General features: G+C 39.8%; 1 long non-coding RNA gene across 1 annotated transcript in view; it reads right to left on the reverse strand.

Annotated features, from left to right (window-relative positions):
* LOC144614901 (uncharacterized) overlaps nucleotides 1-24,177 on the reverse strand; it is a 122,664-nt gene that overhangs the window by 6,165 nt on the left and 92,322 nt on the right. The window contains exons 3-4 of the long non-coding RNA XR_013553198.2: nucleotides 3,506-3,621; nucleotides 224-375 (exon numbers count right to left, since the gene is read on the reverse strand). This is a non-coding gene — a long non-coding RNA (uncharacterized LOC144614901). The remainder of the gene's footprint in view (nucleotides 1-223; nucleotides 376-3,505; nucleotides 3,622-24,177) is intronic.

Genomic DNA, 24,177 nt, shown 5'->3' on the forward strand with positions numbered 1-24,177 from the left:
TGAAGCAGAGTGGACAAAGAGGGGATAGGACACTAAAGAGAAACTTCACCTCCTTCCTCGAGTTTGCTGGGGCCAACCCTATAAATGAGGAGCTATGGCAGGTCATTACAGAAAGTGGGCTACCATTTCAAATTGGTTTTACACAATACCCTACCTGCACAGAGTATCAACCAAGAATGAGGATAAATTTGATAAATTCCAGCCCACATTTTCTTAACCATACCCTTCATTTTTGGAAGTGATCCCAGTAAAGGCAGAGAGATGTGTCTGTGAACATGGACTTCCTATCCATCGCAGCTCAGGAAGCCACCACTTCTCCATTCCCATCCATTTTTGTGCTGAAGTCATTCCCATATTTTTCTACATGGCTCCTCTCTGGGGAAGGTACAGAAATCTCATAAACTGTGGCCATTCCTAAGGGCCAGGCTATTTATTTCCTCTTCTTTCAAATAGGTCCAAGCCCTGACCCTCTGAGCAAAGACATTCCTAAGACAAGACCACTGCTTTTCTCTTCCTCTAATATTGCTCTCAACTTATACTAGAACCTTTTCCATATCCTGCACACTGTTATTAAAGGAAGTTCTGTTACCAATTGGTCTGAAAGAATTTTCCTGGAGTTTAAATCTTCTAAGGGAATGTATATTGAAAGGTTGCATAGGTAGCAACACAAATCACATTTATCTGGAGTGGTTCTGCAAAATGCAGGTCCTGAACCCTGGCTCAAACCTACTAAATCAAAATCTACCTTGTCAAAAACACTCCAAGTGATTCCCAGTACACTGGGGTTTAGGAACTACTATTCTATGGCAGCTGCATTACAGCCCTATATGGATGCTCTACTGTGTCCCAAGTTAGCGGGAAGGAACCTCAGCTTTTCACACCCATGCAGTGGCCTAAACAGCTTTATTTATTAGGTCAATCAAGTAGATTGGTCAGGAATTTTGCCTCAAAAAGGTTGAGATTTTCCTCTGAAATTATTTTTAGAGAGAGGTTGGAGTAAAGGGAGGATGGTTATCATCTCATCTCCACATAGATGGAACATCCTTCTAGTAGGCATTTGAAAATGTAGGTGGGGAGGGCACATTGTTGACTGGTGGGTGCTACAGGCACTTGGTGTTCAAGGGCCAAAGATGCTACACACCTTGCCTTTAGTAGCCCTCCCACACAGCAAAGAATTGAGCCAACAATACCCCAGGTTGAGAATCCTTCAGCTTTGACTCCCCTATGATGCTGAATGCATGTGTTTGATACTTGCCATAGAAGCCTCCCTTCATGCTATACATTGAATAGAGTGTATATATTTCTATGTTGTTGAACAGTATATATAAAATTCTCAGCACCGTGCTTGTTTTATTATAGGTAGTTCTAGGAGTTTCAGACTTTTATTATTTGATCAATGAAAATGAGTGGTTGAGGATTAATTAATCAGATTGACTTTCCTTTGGGCTTGCTGACTTGAACACAATTCAGAGTTTAAAAAAAAAAGGAAGGAGGCTGATATAATCTATTGTTAACTTACAAGGTCTGTGTCAAATCTTTTGGTTACCCCAAGAAAATCCAGTATCGGGGCACCTGGCTGGCTCAGTTGGAGGAACACATGACTCTTGATCTCAGGGTCATGAGTTTGAGCCCCATCTTGGGTGTAGAGATTATTTAAAAATAATATCTTTTTTTAAAAAAGTCCAAAGTCCAGTATCTGTTAGACCACAATTCATCATCTTGTTGCCTTCAGTAACAACATTAGAGTATTCAATGGCTTATACAGAATTGTTCTGAAAGTTGGGAAAATAGAGTGTACCAATATTTGGCCTTAGCTTTCACTGCTGTTAATGGTAGTTTCTAAGATAAATTGAGCTTTCTATAAAAATAAATCCAGTGTTAGGAATCATAATTCATACCAGACCCAGAAAAAAAGATCCTTGCAGAAAAAACACGGTTGAAATGGTATTCTTGCCAGAAGCCATATACCATTCTGAAATTTATTTCCTTTTTAGTGGAAGAAAGGACTTCAAAGCCATAAGTATACACATATGCTACAAGTATGTCTAAAATCTAAATGTAGGGACCTCTGAACCAACTTCCACATGATATTATTAGCAATTCTATAATTTATACTATGAGATAATATCGAAATGAGGAGATGTAGAGATTGAGAGATGACATAAGTTACCTAAGTAAAGAATAGTGAGGTTTGGAAGAGAGAAAATTCTACAATACCAATGTCATCCGTAACTCCTCATCACCTTTAGGATAAAACAGAAGTTTCTTTACATGTCCTGCAAGTCCCTTCCTGATGTTACTCTTTGAAAACTAACAAATCAGTATCTATTTTGAGTAGTCATTTCCAAAGCAAAGAAAAGCGTGTGGAGGCACAATATAAAAAAGAAAAACACCGCTTCGAGAGAGGGCAGAGGTGATGCTCTAGTGTCCACTTTGCCGCCAACTGTGTTCAAGTTCCTTTTTGTCATCTGTGAAACTGTGGGAGAGGCCAGGTGACAGCTGAAATGAGCAGTGGTCTAACAGTTTATCAATTCGCTTAGAATTTCTACTTTACCATCAGCATTGCGAAGCATGCCACGAGGCCTATGACTGGTCTGTTTCACATCTTATTCTTTCTTTATGAACTGTGTCATGGATTAACATAAACTTAAGAAGCAATTGCTAATCGTTTGAACACTGATATCCTTTTAAAGTGTTAAAAGGACCTTCTGGTAGTGAAAGGCAAGCATGAAACTCATGCTTTTATTTATTTTATTGAAATGTACACGTTTTTTTAAACTCCAAATTTAGTACTTGGCCCATCTGTTTCCTTTAACACTCCTTTGAGAATGATCCTTTAAATTTCAATGAGTTGCAAAAAGATTGTTTTGGTAATATATCATACTGAAGCAATTCAAGTTCGCACTAATTCTAAATCTAATGAAACCCTCCTGGTAGCCATTCATCAGGGGATATTTTCACATTTTTGGTGTCTTTCATAGCGATATTAAGAATTTTTTAGTATGAGAGTTCTCCCAGAGGTTTTTCAAAATAAATAGTTTCTAAATAGGCTTTTCAAAGAATCCAATAAAAGCAAAGATAGTATGGTGGCAGCTGCTTAGAAAAGAAAAAGAAAAAAAAACCCCTCATAATTGGTCTATAAAGATTTCTTTTAAGAAGCCCACACTGCTTAAATAATATTTTTAAATAAGTATTAAGGTTTTAATACAATAATACAAATTAGTAGACTATAAAATACACAAATATAAAGTGACTGGCCCAAGATATGTAATCACTATTTTACCACAAACTTCTGTAAATTTCATCCCAAACAATCCAGTCCCAGAAATCAAGTTTAATCCCAAGAAGATACATTTTTATGCATTTCTAACATCTGAATTCTGCCAGAAACCGGCGTCTTGGGACTCTCCTTGTGGCTTTCTGCCTGACATCTCCCCAGCCTGGCTCCCCTCCCACCTAGCATCATCCTCCTGTGTTCACAAAGGAGCCCCAGGGCGCTGCTTACCACATGCGGAGGCACCCAGGCAAGATTCTGAGACTTGAGCAGTGACATTCCAATTAACTGTTCACATTGTCAAGGCAGTGATGATGGAATTTTCAAGTATGTGGCAGAGTTGTGTTCTGATGGAAAAAGAAAGAGACTGATTTCAAGTGTAATAATTAGGATTTTCACTCTTTTGGGGAAAAAGCATTAGTCAGAACGTCACTGTCACTCACATACTGCAGGACCTAGAGAAGTCTGTGTCCTATAAGAGTGATGGAGAATAGATGTCCCTATAGAACTGTCTCCCATATTGCTAAGGGGACTTCTAGCTGGCCTGCTAGGCTCAAGAAAACTGGGAAGCCTATCTGGATTTATAGTAGAGGACAGGAAAGCAAAACAGATGAGGAACAGATAAAAGGAAGGATTCAAGACAGCCTGAGTGAACCGAGTTCATGGGACAGATTTTAGCAGGAGAGAGATTTAGGGGAAAAATCTGAAGACTTTCACTATGCTAAGGATGAGATCTCTTCCAGAACTTTTTGGGGGACATTGCAATACACTTGATCTTAGCCAAAAGGTCGAGAAGCTATGGGGATAACACTGCAATAAGCATTTAGTTTCTCTTTAATTAACTTTCATTGCATGATTGATATTTTTTTGAATGTGGCACCATCTGCCAGGGATCTATTAGTCCCTCAGGCATAATTGGAAGTCACCCTTTCCAAGATGAGGATCTGATCATGTCAACATGACTCCTGAAAGTCCTCTAAAAGTTCCTAATCACTGTGCTTAGCACTGCATGATCTGGCCCCTACCTTGGTTCAGTCACATCTCCTGCCATCAACCAAAATCTATACTCCAGCCACATATGAAATGGATCAATCCCAAAATGTACTGCTGTAATACTGTGCCTTATAATAAGAAATATATATTTGGTCTTGCATTCCTAGCACAAAGCTCCTAAAGCCATTAAAGTTTCTTAAATGTTGAGAGAGAAAAAGATGTCTCATATTATGTTAATGAGATGACTTTTATTACCCTAAGGATTGGGGCTGGTTCCCAGGGGAACCAACCCTGTGAACAGAAGGCTGGAATTTTCAGTTCCTCCTTTGAGGAGAGAAGAGGAGCTAAAGGTTGAGCCAATCACCAACAGCCAATGATTTAATCAGTCGTGCCTATGTAATGATGCCTCCATAAAAATCCAAAAGGATGGATGTCAGAAGCTTCTGGGTTGGTGATCACTTGGAGATGTGGGGAGAGTTGCTTGCTTAGAGATTACAGAAGCTCTGCATGCTTTCCCACCTACCTTGCCCCATGTGAGGCATCTCTTCCATTTGGCTGTTCCTCATGTGTATCCTTTTATTATAAATCAGTGGTCTAGTAAGTAGAATGTTTCTCTGAGTTCCGGGAGCCACTTTAGTATATTAATCAAACCCTAAGAGGGCTTATAGGAGCCTCCGATCTTTAGCCAGTTGGTTAGAAGCACAGGTAACAACCTGACTTTGTCACTGGTGTCTAAAGTGATGAGGCAGTCTTTGGGACTAAGTCCTTAGCCTATGGGATCTGATGCTATCTCCGGGTAGATAGTGGCAGAACTGAGTTGAATTGTAGGACACCCAGCTGGTGTCAGAGGATCACTTGGTGAAAACACACACACACACATTGTGATCTCATAGGTCTTCAGACCTTCACACTCACTTTTGCTCCCTCAGCTTGAAACACATTCATGTCCCAGTCATCCACCTATCCACCAAGTATTTGTTGAGCACCTATTATGTGTTAAGTACCATTCTAGGTACTGAGTGACCAAAACAGTGAACAACAACAACAACAACAACAACAACAACAAAGCAATGAACAAACCACACAAAAAGCTGCTACCTACATGGGTTGCATATTCCCTTGGGTGATCTCATGCCATTCAAAACATCCTCCGATATCGACAAAATGCAGTGTGTGGACTTTGTTTGAATCTTTAAAAAAAATCACAAGACACCTGAAATTTGAATCTGACTGGATATTTGAAAATATTAAGAAATTATTATTGACTTTTAGGTGAGATAATACTATTATAGTCATGGTTTTTAAATAAAACAAGAGTCTTTATCTTTTAGAGATAACACACTAAAATATTTACAGACACAATAATATAAGGTCTGGAATTAGATTCAAAATAGTCCATTGAGGGGTTGGGGGTAGTGAGGAGAGTGCAGATGAAACAAAACTGTCTTTTGTAAATAATTGTTAAATCATCCCTCTACGTTTGTATATGCTTGAAAATTTCTATCATACGAAGTTTTAAAAAAGGAAGAAACCAAAGTAAAGATGTATTCGGCTTCCTGCCCCCTACAAGTCTTCCCAGGGGCTCCAATCCCAACTCTACTGCCTGAAAGCCAAGGGCTGCTCTTGCTCTCATAGCCATTTGGCTCCCCTTATCTTCACAGCATTTCATGACTGTCACTTCATGTATCATTCCCATGAGACTGTTAGCCACTTGAAGGCAGGGATCGTCTATGTCTTTTTAACCATTCTTTCATCAGCTCCAGCTATAATGCCTGGCAGAAAAATAGACACTAGGCATCATCTCTGCAAATGAAAAGCCAAGACTATAATAATCAGATTTTAATGAAGGTGGCATTGGTTTTAAGGGAACAGAAACTTGTTTTCTGTACTATAGAAAATGATCTGGCAAATGCAATCTTATTCACTCAACACGTATTTACTGAGTCCTCCTATGTGTAAAAGATCCTGTGCTGGGGACCATAAACTCCCTATTAACAATTGTCTTCCTTCCTTGGAGTATCCATGAAAGACTGGGGGAAGATGCAGGGGTGCCCGTGCACATGTGCGTGCACACACACACACACACACACACACACACAGTTATTTTCTCATTGTTGGTCCCTTCAGTATCTAGTTGAGGCTAACAAACAAAGTTAGTATCTCTGTAGCAGCACCTAGCATCTCTGTTCATTTGCTTTATGTACTGTTTTGATGAGCAAATAAAATTCCTTGTCATTTAAAATGGTAGCCATTAGGGGCACCTGGGTGGCTCAGTCGGTTAAGTGTCCGACTTTAGTTCAGGTCATCATCTCGTGGTTCATGGGCTCAAGCCCCGCATCAAGCTCTGTGCTGATGGCTCAGAGCCTGGAGCCTGCTTCAGATTCTGTGTCTCCTTCTCTCTCTGTCCCTCCCTCACTTGCACTCTGTCTCTCTCTCTCTCAAAAATAAATAAGCATTAAAAAATATTTTTTAATGGTAGTTTTTTTTTTTAATTGTCAAAAAAAAAAAAAAAGATGGTGCGCCTGGGTGGCTCAGTTAAGCATCAGATTTTGGCTTAGGTCATCATATCACAGTTTGTGGGTTCAAGCTCCACATCGTGCTCTGTGCTGATAGCTCAGAGCCTGGAGCCTGCTTCGGATTCTGTGTCTCCCTCTCTCTCTGCCTCTCCCCCATTGTGCTCTGTCTCTCTGTCTCCCTCTCTAAAAAATAAATAAAAGTTAAAAATAAAATGAAATGATAGCTAGCTCTCCTTAATAAAAATTAAGTTAGCTGAAAATAAAAACAACTTTGGCTTTTCCTCTGAGGTTTATTTTCTTCCTAAAATAATTAAAAGACAAAATACATATGCAAATTATTTATCCTACTAATAATATGAAATTTGCTAAGTCCTACAGGTTTCAGTAAGTAGTGAGTGATACGAATCTCTGATACCCAACCTCTCCCAACTCCAAATTAAGTACAAATAATAAAATCAATGTCACGATAAGGTAAGATGGATAATACACTAGTTTTAAGATATTCCTCTCTTCTAGAGAGATTACTTGCCTCATTTGGAGTAAAACTACATCATCTGCCAAGAAAAATTCACATGCAATAGAGTACTTTCAAAGAGTATACATTTAACTAACTCACTTTACTCTTTTACTATATCTTTGTACTTAACTTTGTTAAGTGCTTGACATGTGTCAACATTTCAAAACCTGGGGCACCTAGGTGGCCCAGTCGGTTAGGCATCAGTGCTGACAGCATGGAGCTGGCTTGGGATTCTCTCTTTCTCACTCTCTGCCCCTCCCCTGCTCATGCTCTCTGTCTCTCTCAAAATGAATAAACATTAAAAAATATTTCAAAATCTGTGATAATCTTGCTCAATGATGGCACAGTCTGACAGCCAAAGATATCCTTAATACAATTAATTCCATCAATTCCAAGATGAAATATACTTGAAAGAACTATTAACAATGCTCTTGTAACAAACAAAATGTTACAAAACAGAAACCAGTCACTACTGCAAATTCTCTAATACACCAGTACTAAGTAGGGCCAACTATCATGATCTTCACCATCATAGGATCACACAGGGCATGCACCTAAAGAAACTGACCACATTTTATTTGAATGAACAAGTGAATGAATCTCATTGGTTTGGAGTAATGAGGCAGTGTCATATATTAAAAGTCTATGTTATAGAGGAATATACATATATATTTATTATTCTAAGAATATACTAAAGCTAAAAATTATATCTTGACAAAAGATTTTGGAGAAACTCCTTTACTAATAACCAAAATATTATTTTGACCAAGCATCTGAATATAAATAATATTTGAAAATATTCAAGTATGTGTTTAAAATATTTAAGCATAGTAACTTATAGTAGTAAGTTTCATTATCTGTAAAGAACAATTTTATTAAACCAAGTGAAATTCCTACCTATTCCTCACTTTCAATGTTCTCTAGTATGGGAGATAGCACCCAGTTGCTGACTCCAGAAACCTGGTTTGAACTCTCTTTTGGACTCTCCCTTTCTGCTAGTCTCATCCACCTGATTACCAAAGTGCACTGTGCCTATGATCTAGTTTTTCCTCTTGTCTGCCTGAGAAAGTCCCACTTTCCCTCACAATTCACAATTCTGTAGAGTCTAACCTGACTTCCTCAGGCAGATTTAGATATTCCTAACATCTCTTATAATCCTCAGTCATATTTCTATTACAGTATATTCTTAATCTTATTATTGGAACCCAACCTCCCTTCCCAATGGGATGGATCACAGCCAATTCAGGCTAGGTAAGACAGATGGGGCAAACCAATATCCACAAGAGGGAGCCATAAATCAGGACTCAGAGATCAGAAATTAGCCCTAGAATCAAGGGATCAGGTTAAAATAGTACCTGGAAGACAAAGCTAAGATGTAGGAAGGAGAGGACAGAATTAAGAACAGGTTAGTAAAAGGAAGAGGGTCCAGAAAGATTGCCACATACATTGGTGGGTCAGAGGATGTCATTTACCTGAGAGAGTTTTGGTATATGGGGAATACTAAGCTGTCTAACAGAACCAAGTCAAAGCAATCATCAGGAATGTTCCATTTATGTGCCAGATGAATGGTAAGCTATTGAGAGTGCAGTGGTCTAAATTCCTCTCCCAGGTTAAGTGGAAACCAGGGCTTCGGTTCAGCTGAGATTCCAAAGCTGGAGGATGTGAAAGAGTCTGGGGGTGAGCTGGTTGTTATAGGGTGAGAGTAGAAGGCAACTGAATCTATGGCTCAGGACCCAAGAAAAGGGTAGAAAAAGTCAAGGAGACTACCAAGCACTCATCCGTTTATTCAGTAAATATACATTCAGTGCCTATTGTGTGCCAAGTTCTGTGTCAGTGTCTTAGTCAACTCGAGCTGCCACAACAAAATACGATAGATGGGGTAGCTTAAGCAACAGGAATTTATTTCTCCCAGTTCTGGAGACCAGAAGTCCAAGATCAAAGTACAGCAGGGTTGATGTCTGGTGAGAGCTTTCTCCCTGGATGGCAAATGTCCACCTTCTTACTGTATCTTCACAGGGCCTCTCCCCAGTGTGTGCAGGTGGAGAGAGTGAAAGCAAGCTCTCTATGCTGGCTTTTCATACGGGCACTAATTCCATCATGAGGGCCCCATCCTTTGACCTCATCTAAACCCATTTATCTCCCAAAGCTCCCATCTCCAACTACCATCACGTTGGGAGTTGGGGCTTCAACATGTGAGTTGTGGAAACACAATTCAGTCCATGGCAGCCTGAGTGCTTTGATGTTTACGGTGGAGCAGATCCTTTACAAGTGCAAGCAGCAGAATGTTGCAGAGAGGAAAAACTCAGAGGTTGTTTTTATTTATTTTTAATGTTTATTTATTTTTGAGAGACAGACAGAGCATGAATAGGGGAGGGGCAGAGCAAGAGGGATACACAGAATCCAAAACAGGCTCCAGGCTCTGAGCTGTCAGCACAGAGCCCGACACAGGGCTCAAACCCATGAACCATGAGATCATGACCTGAGCCAAAGTCAGACGTTCAACCGACTAAGTCACCCAGGTGCCCTCTAATTCAGAGGTTTTTGAGGAGAACGTATTTACAGTAGTGAGTTCATTATCTACAAAGAAAGATTTTATTCAACCAAGTGAAATGCCTACCTATTCCTGAGTTTCAATGTTCTCCAGTATGGCAGACACACCCATACTGTCTGACACCAGACCCTTCCAGCTGGCACCAGAAACCTGGCTTGAACTTTCTTTTGGACTCTCCCTTTCTCCTAGCCTCATCACCTGATTACCAAAGTTTTAAGGAGAATGTATTTCATGGGTTGCTAACCTAGTCATCAACTTTAAGGAAATGGTAGGAGATAAGAATGAGACCCAAACCAGGGTCAGAAGCAAAGAGTCTGTGAAACAATAAGAGCCAGGGAAGTTGAGGACAGCAGCCTGGGAAGATGTGCAGAGGTAACAGCATATGGGGTGGGGAGGTTTGAAGGGTAGGGTTCCTTGTGGTCGCTGAACCCAAAGGGAAGGCCAGTGAGGTGTTGAACTTGTTCAGAAATGAGAGAGAAGGGGTCTTAGATGCAAGTTCCTCTTCAGGCTGTAGCAAGCACTGGAGCAGTTAATAAATATTTGTTGAGTAACTTAATGAACATGACTGTCCTGCTTTTAAAATTGATTTAAATTAGTCTGACTCATAAAGAGTACTTTTTTAAACAAATAATTCTTGTAAACTTCTGTCCCGGCTGTCCAGTTTAGAGATAATCTAGCTCCTTTTCTTCTTTCTAGGACCTTTTTCTGCCTCCTGTCTTTTCTGACTCTCCCTGAACATAAAGAGAGTTTTGAATCTTATAAACCAATGAAGAGAAAGGGGGTGAAGCTGAGCAATCAAGTCGGATACTTTGGAGGAAGTCACAGCAAAAGACTTGATGCAGAAACACTCATTGTTTGTGATTTTCATTTGGCTATGTAATCCTGCCATCTGTATCATGGTCATAGCTAAAATTCACTAGCCCTCCTTCCATGTTGCCAGTGCAGAAAGTACCCAAGTGGCTTACAGTTCACAACTGAATAAATGCTATTTGCGTTCCTGTTGAAGCCTTGATAGGATATTATGTAATAGAGGAAGAAGCCTACAGGGACAGCAAGGCCACTTGATGCTTTGCAGCACGTATTGTCTTCCCACTCATTGCCTTGCCAACGTGGGTGTGTGCACGTGGTCCTTCCCGGAGCCACTTCCACTGGGCTCCTGGAACGGCTGCCACTGTCATTGGCTGTGTTGCTGGGAATCTGTCAGCTAGATTCTCCTCACTGCTGGGGGGAATGGCATGAGGAAGTTCAGCCAGGGTCAAGGAGGCTTGTTTTCTCTTCCTCATCAATGGATTTACTCTATAAACTGATTTGTCCTGCCAAATCAAAGGAAATCCTCTTTGTCTTTCACACTTGAGCTTCCCTAACGTAAGCACTATCTAAGGAGTCGTGATTAAGTCGCAAACTTATTTCAAACATGCACGTTGCATTTGTTTTTTCCTGGAATGATGATGAGATCAAGGCCTGTGTCTGTGAAGCAGTTTGTGAGAAATTTCTGGAAGTATAAGGTGTTTATCAGGATTGATGGTGGTGGTTTGAAGTTATTTTGCCCCTTTGTGGTTCTGCTATTCTCCAAGGATTTTAACCCCATTTCCTGAAACCCACACAAAAAGGCTTCAATGATAAAACTTTCCAAATGGCAAAATGTTACAAAGGCTTAGTGCAAGATCTAGCCTGTGTCTGGTAATATTCAATTCCTCAAATGTTGAGGATATTAAAAATGAGCCTTCCTAAAGTTGTAGTAAGCCTTTCTATATTTCTTCAGACAATTGAAAGGATACCATATGTTAAGTGCCAAAATACTAGATCTCAAATGAGCTATGATCAGAAAAATGGTGTCTAAAAGAAAAAACTAGCCATAGAAATCATAAAGTTTTGAAATAATAGGGTGAAAATGGCCTTAAAGATCAATGAAATAGTCATTACACTCCTGTCACTTTGCAGCTGAGGGGAAGCTAAGGCCACTCAGATGACACGATTTGTACATGGTGACAAAACTCAGGGGTGGAGAAATGGCAAAATACAGGTCTTCTATTCCCCGTGGTCCAAGGCTGTGCTATAGAAAATTTTAATCCTCTGCACATTCTCCTGCTCCGAACTGCACATTTAAGAATACATGTTTTGTATTAAAATTCCAAACTACTATGAAAATTGAAGGCTATGTCTCCACGTATTTCCTCAAACATTTCCAAACGGATTTTTTTTTGTTTTTGCATTGCATTTGGACTCTATTCTTAATTCAAAAGCTTACATAAAAGCAAGTCTTTGGCATTTTTTTTTAAAGATGGAGATTTCCTTTGTGTCTTAGACCTTAGAGCTTCCTCAGACCTTATTTCTTCATCTTAGCTAGTTTGATTTTCCTTTTTTAAACTCCTTTATTTTCGTTTAATGAAAAATGTGCGCTTCATTTTCTAAAAAAGTGTGCTTATCACTTACCTCCTTGCCACTTGTCTTATTTAGTCATTATTTGAAATCCTTGTCTTATTTAGTCACAAAAGTCCAAATACAATTTAACATGTAGCAAAAAAAGAGGTACAATTGGAAAAATGACAGTTTTGCTAAATTAAGCAGTATTTCTTAGAAGATCATAGAGAAATGAATTCTCTGTGAGCTGTACACATGTTAGCACTGAATAATAAGCACCACCTTCTTGGGGCACCTGGGTGGCTCAGTTGGTTGAGCGTCTGATTTCGGCTCAGGTCATGATCTCGCAGTCTGTGAGTTTGAGCCCCACATCGGGCTCTGTGCTGACAGCTCGGAGCCTGGAGCCTGCTTCGGATTCTGTGTCTCCCTCTCTCTCTGCCCTTCCCCCGCTCACGCTCTGTCTCTCTCTCTGTCAAAAATAAATAAACATTAAAAAAAATTAAAAATAAAAGCACCACCTCCTCTAAGTGCTACCATCAAGGTATCAAATCCCAGTGTCCTTTGTCTAAGGTCAGGTATGGTTATCCCCTTGGAGATTTGAAGATAACAGACATATATCAATTAAATTAGAAAGATGAAAGATTATTAGAGTGAAGATTTTATTTCTCCAGGCTGACTGCAGTTCTAAAGAATGAATATTAAATGAAAATTAGTAAAGAATTTTAATTCAAATCTATTTAGTGTTCTTGAGGAGTCCATCAAAAATAACTACTGACATGTCATTTATCCAACAAGTTCAAAGTACTTCCTACTTGGTAAAAGAAGACACTTCATGTTCTGTATAATCATGCTGTCATAAGAATAATAAAAAAAATCTTTGAGTTGACAGAAAGTATTTTTCTTCTACAGGAATTAAAAGGAGGGGAAAACCCAAGTTGTTGAGTGCAAAAATAATTGCTGTAGTAATCAGTGTTCAATTTGGCTATAAGCAATATTGATACATGTTTTATGTCCAAAGAAGGCAGTATCATTGGAATTGCTATAATGGATGAATAATTATTTTGCAATATAACCATGTATTTTACCAAAATACCTTCCTTATGCAACAGAAAATTGAGCAAGTTTAAAAACAGTGACTCATGACCACCTGCTACTTCTAAAACCCCAGTGATATGCATCGCTATTATACAGAGGCTAGTAATCTCTTTTTAGAGATCTAGATCTCTCTTTTTATTCTCTACCTTTGTCAGCCAACTCACTTTATGGCTATTAAGTCCACAAAGCTTCTGAATCCTCTCCAGCTCATCTCATAACAAAAGTTGACCACCTGACATGCAGGCCTGGTTTTGTGAAAATACATTAATCCCACCCTAAGACAATGATAACCTGAGTCAACAGTGAACACATTAGTGAAATACAATTGCTGGTTTATGGAATTATTCCAGTTAGCCACTGAGCATGAGGCATCTCCTAGTTCTTCCATTGTTTAAAGATTCATTCAATTTGTCATTAAGCTGAGTGGACATAAAAGATGAGGCAATGAAATCATGAGTTGATCTAGCCACTAAAATAACCCCCATCATTTTTTTAAAAACTTAATATTAACTCAATTTTTTATTTAATATGTCATATCTGGATGGAGACTTTGAGCTGTAACAAGTAACGATTTTCAAAGTACAAAAACTTACTGACATGCTTTCTGTCAAACATTTTTATTGACCTCTGGAGCAGTCTAGAATCCTTGAAAGAAAATTAAAACCTCTAAGCAGGTAAAACAAATTCATACCACCAGTATTTCAATCAATGAAGAAACATCCTGCATGCATTTTTTCCAAAACAAAATTAAACTGAAGTCTAGGAGAACTGATCTAGATGACACCCTAAAAAGTTTCTTGCCTTACCCCCCCAAATGATAGAGGGAAAACTGAGGTCTAACTAGGTGAAGCGTATAGAGGCTCATATGGCCTCAGTGGCTCAGTGGCTCATATGTAAATACACTGGAACTAGGTGGAAGGTCTCTCTGCTCTGTTCTTTCCATGCAGGACAGAGTTCACAATCATTCCTGTGCCTCCACTTGTAAGATCCTCTCTTCCTATCCTCTTGTTCCAAGTACCTAATCTATGTGTTATTCCGAAAGAGTCTGAATTTCTCAGTTAACTATTAAGTTTGGGAACTAATCCCTTAAGCAACATGTGGTCTTTCAATTATGCCGTCATCCATGGCATATGAATAGATGCTCCCTAACAAAAGTTGTCTCTGATCAAACTGGTTTGGGTAACGCTAGGATAGACAAAGGTTTCTCCTGTGTAAAACTGTTTCAGGCCTTTAAAACATCGATGTGCTTCATGAACCTTTGGATGTGTGTATCCCAACTTTATTTGGTATGATTTTTTTCTTCGTTTTTGAAACAGCATATGTCAAAGACACTATGACAAAATGAAACATAATATGGGAAACACCGTGACATAAGCTAATTCCTAATGAGCTTCGCTCAGATGTGTCTTTTTCAGAAATATAGATACTTCTTTGACAGTTATGAATGAAATGATTATTTTGAAAATTTGCAAATGACATAATAGAAAATTAGACTGACCTCTATTTATGCTAGCCAAAGGTAAGAAGATATCAGAGTATCTGCATTTTAAAATTGGCTTTTGGAAGACTATACAGGATTTAAGACGTGAAGAAACTATACTTTAAGATGGCATTTCATGTATTGTGAATAGATACTCTTCCAGTTAACATCCAATGACTTCACATATGTATCTGCTTCCTTGTAAAGCTGATCCTAATAATAGAGGTGCCATCTACTGAGCACTGTGTGCCAGGCTGTGCTAAGTACTTCCATTGTTCACAACAGCCCTCTAAGTACAGCCCTTTTATCACTCAAATCAAAATGGTCTAATTTTCAGGCCTATGCTACTCACCTCACTATGGCACTCCTTCCCCAGTCCATCCTAATTACCAAAGCTCCCATAATTCAAACATAAGCCTGCTTTTTCTTTTCATACCAGAGTTCCAGAAAGTGCCAGGATGTAAGCCAGGATTCTCTATTTCAGAACCATTTCTCTCACCTTATGTGGGAAATATTGAGCTTCTTTAGAGGAGGCACTTTGATTTATGTAATAGATAGATAATGATGCCGTAAGTTAAGCAGATAAACACAGGATGCAACCGAACTCATTCTAGTTCCATGGAGGCTCAGAACTCTGCATTGGCTAATGGTGACCCCACTAGTTCACCGTCATTACTACCTCTTCCTTGAGTCTAGTGCTACTCAAAGTGTGGTCCGAGGACCCCTGCCATTCCCCGAACTATTTGTAATGAGTCTGTGAAAAGGGGCTTGTTCCAGAAAGCAAATCAATTATCTCACTAGCATGCTATTATGGGTTCAGCTGGCATTTGTTTTCAAAGCAAGAACTTCTTGAGAAAGTATCTTGCAGATTTACATTCTGGTGCAAGCTCTATGTAGGAGGCTGCTGAATAATCCTACCTGAAGAAGTTTTCAGATGACCGAGGGTTCCTGACTTTATGCCATAGGCAATTACAGTTAACCCTTGAACAACACCTGTTTGAACTGTGCACGTCTATTTACATGTGGATTTATTTTGATAAATATAGTACAGTACTGTAAATGTATTTTCTCTTCCTTAAGATTTTCTTAATAACATTTTCTATTTTCTAGCTTACTTTATTGTAAGAAGGTAGTATATAATACATACAACATACAAAATACGTGTTGACCAACTGCCTCTGTTAGTAGTTAAGTTTCAGGGATTTATACACAAGTTATACATGGATTTCTGACTGCATGGGGTCAACTACACGTCCTTAACCCCCTGTTGTTCAAGGGCCAACTGTAATATTTTGCTTTACTACAGCAATTGCTGGCTTGAAAATTTGCTTAAGTTTCATGATTTCATATTAGGACAGTATTTCCAATATATTTATTACTGAATGTATTTATTACTGATAGTATTTATTACAGAATATTTCTGCTTACCACTGTGTATTTCCAAAGAAGTATTAACAACACCACCAATACATTGTTCATTTTTAGGTACACAATCTTAAAGGAGAGTGTAGTCTAAATAAAAATTAGTAGAAAGTCAAATAGAGAATATGAATTTTTATCATTTCATTGAGTGAGCGCCTATAGTTTTAATTTTCTTGGGGCGCCTGGGTGGCGCAGTCGGTTAAGCGTCCGACTTCAGCCAGGTCACGATCTCGCGGTCCGTGAGTTTGAGCCCCGCGTCAGGCTCTGGGCTGATGGCTTGGAGCCTGGAGCCTGTTTCCGATTCTGTGTCTCCCTCTCTCTCTGCCCCTCCCCAGTTCATGCTCTGTCTCTCTGTCCCAAAAATAAATAAAAAACGTTGAAAAAAAAATTTAAAAAAATTTTTTCTTAAAAATTCAATCTAGGGGCTCCTGGGTGGCTCCGCCAGTTATGTGTCCGACTTCGGTTCAGGTCATGATGGCACGGGTCATGAGTTCAAGCCCCCCGTTGGGCTTTACGTTGACAGTTCAGAGCCTGGAGCCTACTTCGAATTCTGTGTCTCCATCTCTCTGCCCCTCCTGACTCACTCTCTGTCTCTCTCTCTCTCTCAAAAATAAACATTTAAAAAATTAAAAAATAAAAATAAAACAAAATAAAAATTCAATCTAATTCTAAATACATCTATTTAGCACGGTGAAGATAGACAAAAACAATAAGAATGGACCTTTCTCAATGTGTTTCCACCAATTCTACCTAACATGTCTCTAGAAATATTTCCTCAATCAGTAGAGATGGGATATCACAAATTATGTTACTTTAGAGAGAAAAATCTTTTACCTAACATTCCATATAGCTTGGGTGAATTCATTGTTATGGCACATTTTCCTCACTTATTAAAAGAGACAAAAGAAACTTCTTTTATGTGCTCTCCATTCCTTTGAGAATTCTCTGCAGCAATTTTTAAACTCCCCAGCTGCCCACATAAAAGGCACAGTAGAGAACTAAGCAATCACCTAGCTACTTCAGACTTTACTGACTTTTGCCTCAATTATCGGAAACTTCAGAAAAATTATCTTTTTCAATTATCTAAGTGGTAGCCTCTATTTCTCCCATGAGCTCTGTAGTAATCTATACCTAGTTCCATAACCTTTAGAATGGAACCCCTCACTTGAGACTGCATTTCAAAGGTAATCTTAAGGAGACTCTACCGCTGAGTACATCTTTCTAGTCTCTGATGAAGGAGAGCACTAAGCGTCATCCCTGAAGGGTTGTGACAATGTAAACATCAAATATTTATCCAGCATTTAGTCAGACAGACAGGCACAAATAAAAGTCGTTAGAATGTGCTAAATCACAACCATGGACATAACAATAGAAACGTGAGGAGGAAAAAAAAAACAACTTGTCAGGAGCTCATGGCCATGTTCTCACAGGGGGAAGAGGAACACAGAGCGGATGTATTTCTCTTCATTTATCTTGAGCAAATGTTTGCTTTGGTCTATTTTTGCTTTCTCTCCCACTTCCTACTACACAAGTCACACTTGTTTAGCATCAGTCATGTCAATATTTAAGGGACTCATTTAGCGGCTGCATTGTCTCCACTTCCTGTAATCACTGAACACTAACGTGTAGCCGTTTTCCACTTTCAGAATAAGTTTAAAGCATAGTTATCCCCATCCTCACACCCTCTTCCCACAAGCAACCTCTACATTTCAAATCAAACAGCTTCCAATAATGGTTCATCAGTTCTGGAATTCTGCCTTGTCTATACTTCATACTGTGTGCTCCAAAGAAGCTGGAAAGGTATAAAATTAATCCATTAATTCAACCCTACTGACCTCCTGAATCAGAACTCTTCAGTGATAAACCCTGAGCATTTACATTTTCTTATACTTTTGATAATTTCCTTTCCTTATTTGGAACCCTTATTAATCAGATATTGAATATTCCAGATTGACTCTGGTTTTCTTATCATTTCTTTCCTATCATCCCTTTTTTCTTTCTTTCTTTTTGTTCTCCTTTTCAGGATATGTTTCAATTTTATCTACCAACTTTTCCCGGTAATTTTTTTTAAGTTTATTTATTTGAGAGACAGAGAAAGAGAGAGAATGAGCGGGAAAGGGGCAGAGAGAGATGGAGAAAAAGAGAATCACAGGCAGGCTCCAAGCTGTGCATCAATGCAGAGCCCAGTGCAGGGCTCAAACTCACAAACTGTGAGATCATCACCTGAGCCAAAATCAAGAGTCAGATGCTTAACTGACTGAGCCACCCAGGCACGCCCAACTTTTCCTGTAATTTTCATTTTGCCATCATATTTTTAATATCCAAGATCAAGTTTATATTCTCTTCATTTTCCTTTATTCATTGTGCCACTTCCTTTTCCTTTAAAAAATGCAACATTTCTTTTCTCTGTCTGCAAGGATGTTCAAATTATAGTTGCAAGGATGTTCAAATTATAGTTCCCTTGAAGTTTTTTCATTCTCCTTGCATTATCTCCATTTCCTGAGGGTTTTTTTTTTTTTCTTTATCGTGGGGTCTCTCTTGGATATTAGAAGCTTCCTTTAAATATCTGGCGATCCTTGATTGTCTATGCATATTTAATATTGGGGCATTATAAAGCTGGCTGGAAGCCAGAGCTTGGAGTAAGCAAGCAAAATGCCTGGGACACAAAATTTAAGGCAGCGCACATACACTCCAAGTTGCACAAGTGCGATATGTGCACATTACGAGGAGAGTCAGTGCTTCCTTAGGTGTCCCACTCTGGGCTTTCCGGAGGTTCAACTTACTGGAAGCTCCATATGCATGAGTGGGGCTTGGAGGGGTGTAGAGTGTGGGGGAGTTGTAGGGGACTCAATCAGTTGTGCTTCATGGGCACCAAATGTCCGTATCTGGAGAAGTTTAGGTTCTCTAGGGAAGGATCCTCAGCCTGTCTAAGGAAAAATGAGCCTGACTGCCACTCTGGAGCTGTCCTGGGGGAAAGGGGCTGAGGCTCACCATTCCTCAGGCAGATCAACACTCTCTTGTTTTCAGCTTAGTATTCCACCCTTCTTCTGCTGGGCCCCAAGCCCTAAACCTCTCGGGCTCAGTTTCTCCAGACAACAAACCTCTCCTGAGGGAGTGAGGGATACGTGATCATCTGACAGTGATGGGTGAGTACAGGAAGCCAGGATTCCTTAATACTCTTTGTCCAGACTTTTCAACAATCTCCCCTTCATCTTCCAGCCTTTACCTTCCATGCTCTCTTGTAGCCCATAATTCCTGTAATAACTTTCATGTGCTTACACACACACATGTACTCTGGATACTTAGGTTCACCTTCCTCCTCTATAATGAGTTATTTGTCATTGCTCCAACCACTATCTATCCCTGGGTCATAAATGTCATCTCATTTCATCACAATGGTATGAGTGTTTTTATTTCTTATTTTCCCTATTTGGGGTGATTTTTAAGAGAAAAGGGGCTGGAAACGTCTCTGCCCTCTCAGGTTCACCTCTCCATGTTAAAAATATACTAGTCCCCTCAAAAAAGTTTTCTCTTAAATGTTTACCTCCAAACTATTTCCCAAACCAATCATCTTTATAAGCTACTTTTTTTTAAAGCAATTCAGTGAATCCAAACACAAGTGAATAGATTTTATAACTCACATTTCCAATACTTGCCACATTTCCAAACTTCTAGACAACCCAAGAGTTATGAAGTGCTTAATATTTAATAAGGACTATGCTAGTCTGTAAGGGTAAAAAAGTAATTAAGAAAGGTCTCTGCTTTGTATAGATTTGTCATCTCTAGGGGAAAAACAGCATGCAAAAAATTAAGGACAAAAAAACAGTTAAGGTCTTAGTAAGGGCTACACAGAGTTCACAAAAGAGGCAGAGTGAGGTCAGGAAAGAGCCAGATCATGAAAGACAAGCTGGTGTGTACTGGGGCCAGTCCTGGGAGCCGGAAGAGGGGGATCCTGGGTAGATGGTATAGCAGAGCTAAATAAAACAGAAGTACAAAGAGCTGGACATTGTCAGGAGACTGCCATCCATGTGTACAGCCAGAATAGAGGTGTAGAATAGTGAAGACAAAGATGAAGAGTTCAGTTCAGAGTTCAGATGAAGAGTTCAGATGAAGAGTGAAGGCTCCAGTTCCCCACCCCCACCTTCAGTTCCTCTCATTAAATATGCAGAATCTGTTTTCTGAACTCTGAATCTGGGCCAGTCTTATTGCATTCTTTGCCAAATAAAATTCAGCAGACATGATAGTGTGCCAAATCTGGGTTTAGGCCTCAAGAAACCTTGCATGTTTCTGCTTGTGCTGTCTCTTGCACCTCTGTCATCCCCATAAATCATGCCCAGGCTAGCCTGCTTGGAGGACGAGGGACACAGGGACCACAGCCAGGCTACCCCAGTTATTCCAGCTAAGTACACCCTAGACCGGCCAAGGCCAGCCAAGACAAAGAAAGTGACCCAGCAGACCACTGCTATAAATGAGAGCAATAAATGTTTCTTAAGTATGTCTGCGATTTTGTGGTTGTTACCCAGCATTATTGTGGCAATAGACAACTAATACAGACTCATTAGCCAGACGTGAAGGGTCTTTTATGATACGCCAAGGAATTTAAATGTATATGTATGAAATGGAAACCCTTGAAGGGTGTCAAGAGGAGAGGAACATGATTTGATTTGATTTGCATTTTGGAGAAGTCACTCTGGCTGTAACATGTAGGTTGAGTTCAAAGTGGAATTTCTCGAAGTAGCTCAGGTAAGAGATGGCAAATACCTTAATGAAGGCAACATCATGGAGGACAGTAAGAAGACAAATACCAGAGACATCAGAGGAGTGGCTAATGTAGCATACAGAGACGGGCTGGTTGAAAAAAGAGGGGGAAAGGAAAGATTCTGGTATGTTTCCCAGGTTTTGATAACATGAAATAAACTGGAGCTAGGTTGTAGGAGAAAACATACTAAGTTCAGTTTTACTCTATTAGAGTCTCTATGGGACATTGAGGTAGATGTCTGGAAGTCAGTTTTATGGATAGGTCTGGAGGTCAGAACTCAGCTCAAAATTTTTGATAGCAATGCTAATTTAGGAAATCACAGTACACAAATGGTTCACTAGAGCCATGAGGTTGGATGGAATCGCCCAGGGGGAGGGTGTGTATTGAGGAGAGAGCCAAGGACAGGGCACTGGGGTGAGCAATGTTGAAGCTGCTTGCTGAAGATAAAGGGCCAGCAGAGGGCAGACAGAAATACCAGGAGAATCCAGTGTCTCAAAGCCAGAGGACCATTTCCAAAAGAGAGAGATTAAAGCTACCTATTTGGTGTGAGTTGTATCTCTCCCATTAACAATACATGTCTATCAAAATTTTAGAACCAGAACAGGATTAAAAGATCAAGAACTCAGCACTGCAGTGACAGCTACAAACTCGCCTTTTCAAACTAAGTAAATAATTTTATAGGAGTTGGGCCCTGCCAATCTGGCAACAAAATGGAAAGTTAAAATATTTTTGAAAATAGTTTTAAAAAATTATTTCAACAACTGTAGGATCACTAAGTGTCATTAAATTTAAGACAGAAAAGAAAGAGAGTTATTTTTAACATCCATGGTAAATTCTCTTCTAATTCCAGGTAGCTTCCCTGGAGAACACTAGAATAGAAGTACTGAACATAAAGGTCATCTCTCTCTAGTGCAAAGCATGTTGGTTGTCTGATTATTTATAACTTGTCATTCGCCATCAGCTGATCGAACAACAAGCCAAGAAGCATTTAGGCCAAATGTGCAGGGCTTTGAAGGAGCCTACATTTTTTGATTTTCTGATATAGTACCTTCATTTTAATCTCGCCCTTCTTCAGGACAGGGACTGACCATAGGTTAGCTAGTTACTGGGTTACGGTTGTTTTATTTCATGTATGCTGCCAAAAACTTGCTTGATGAGCTTTGCCTTGTGAAGGAGTGTGAAATTAACACTCAGGATATAAGGAACTCCACCCTAGTATTTAGAAATCATTCAAACTCGGGGTTTCTTGAGTGATGCCACCTTAGCCATACCATTGTCATTGCATTCTAGTCTGTACAGTTTTTTTTTTTTTTTTTTTTAACATTTTTAAATTTATTTTTGGGACAGAGAGAGACAGAGCATGAACGGGGGAGGGGCAGAGAGAGAGGGAGACACAGAATCGGAAACAGGCTCCAGGCTCTGAGCCATCAGCCCAGAGCCTGACGCGGGGCTCGAACTCACGGACCGCGAGATCGTGACCTGGCTGAAGTCGGACGCTTAACCGACTGCGCCACCCAGGCGTCCCTAGTCTGTACAGTTTTTAAGAACACGGTAAGTGTTAGGAGACCGTAGACTCTGAGTCTGCTAGGTTCATTTTAGGTCTCCTACATAAGGAAGCTTCTTCAAGGAGAACATAGCAGCTGCTCTAACCACCGGAGGGGGCCATTTCGTCAATTTCAGCCCTGAATAGAAATAGGCGAAACTATTTTTGGTACCAGCAGGCTTCTCACCTGGTGTTGGAAACGTTTGCTCACCAGTTTCAAACAAAAAGAGGCTGGACCCTGTATTGGTTGAAGTTTGGGTTCAGAGAGTGCCTCAAACCCTTGATCCCGCCTGCCAGGCCTGGAAGAATTCTGGCAGAAGGGAGGAGGGGGCAGGGGGAGAGTGGTTCTATTTTAAATTTATTCACAGCATTTCACCAGCACACATCCTTGGAAATATTGGTGGTTAAAAACAGGAGCTTTTTAGTTTGTTTGTTTGGTATTTTTAATTCTGTGCCTGCTTCAGTGACCAGGAACAAAAGCCTAAATCAAACTAGCTTAACAAGGACAAGCAGGAATTTCTTGGGCCACATAACCAAAAGGCCCAGAAGAATGTTCCCTATAGAAATGGCTGGCTTCAGAATTTAATGTCTTGAGGATGCTGTTGCTCCCACTCCTCTTGGTTCTGCTTCCCTGTGTGTTGACTTCACTGTTAGGTAGGTCTTTATCTCATGGTAGCCAGTTGGTCTGGTCAGCTTCAGATTTCTTTTTTTTTTTTTTTTTAATTTTTTTTTTAACGTTTATTTATTTTTGAGACAGAGCATGAATGGGGGAGGGTCACAGAGAGAAGGAGACACAGAATCCGAAACAGGCTCCAGCCTCCGAGCTGTCAGCACAGAGCGCGACGCGGGGCTCGAACCCACTGACGGTGAGATCATGACCTGAGCCGAAGTCGGACGCTCAACTGACTGAGCCACCCAGGCGCCCCCAGCTTCAGATTTCAATGGTTCTTACACACAAGGACCCCACCAAAAGGAGATCACTTCTTTTCCAAACACTCCAGAGAGAGTCTCGGCCCTGGCATGGCTCAGTCCATCTTGGGATGTGTGCCCACCAGTCACTGTGGACTCATCCAGGCCATGGCTACCACCACCACAAAGCCTACAGGGAGAAAGGGGCAGTGGTGTGGATGCACAGAGTGGACTGTATAAAGTCAAAATGAATAGTGGCTGATCCCCCAAACTCTCTCTCTCTCTCTCTGTCACACACACACACACACACACACACTCAAGTAGTGAAATCATTTCTGAAGAAGGAAGGGATGCTAGACATATAGAAATGCTTTGCATCTCTTACAACTTGGAAAGCACTTACCAGAGTGTTGTGAGCATAAAAAGAACTTTAAAAATAGTATCTAAAAGAAGTCCTAAGAGTAATAATAATGATCATGATGATAATATTTCTGAGACTCAAATAGATATGATGACATAAAGGAAGATAAGATCATTGTTATTTCAATAATAACTCACTGTTCTTTGTATAATGTCCTCGGTCTACATAGGTACAAACTTGGATATATATGATGTCAGTGCTACATGATTATTCGTGAAAAATAATAAAAAGGTGAAGAAAATGTATGTATTCGGTGACTCAAGAAAATGGACCTCCAGGCATAATAAATAACTTTGTGTTCTAGGAAATGGGTAATTAAATGGGCAGTCACTGGTT

The sequence above is a fragment of the Panthera onca genome, chromosome F1 (assembly GCF_046562875.1).
Source record: "Panthera onca isolate mPanOnc1 chromosome F1, mPanOnc1 haplotype 2, whole genome shotgun sequence".
Lineage (NCBI taxonomy): Eukaryota > Metazoa > Chordata > Mammalia > Carnivora > Felidae > Panthera > Panthera onca.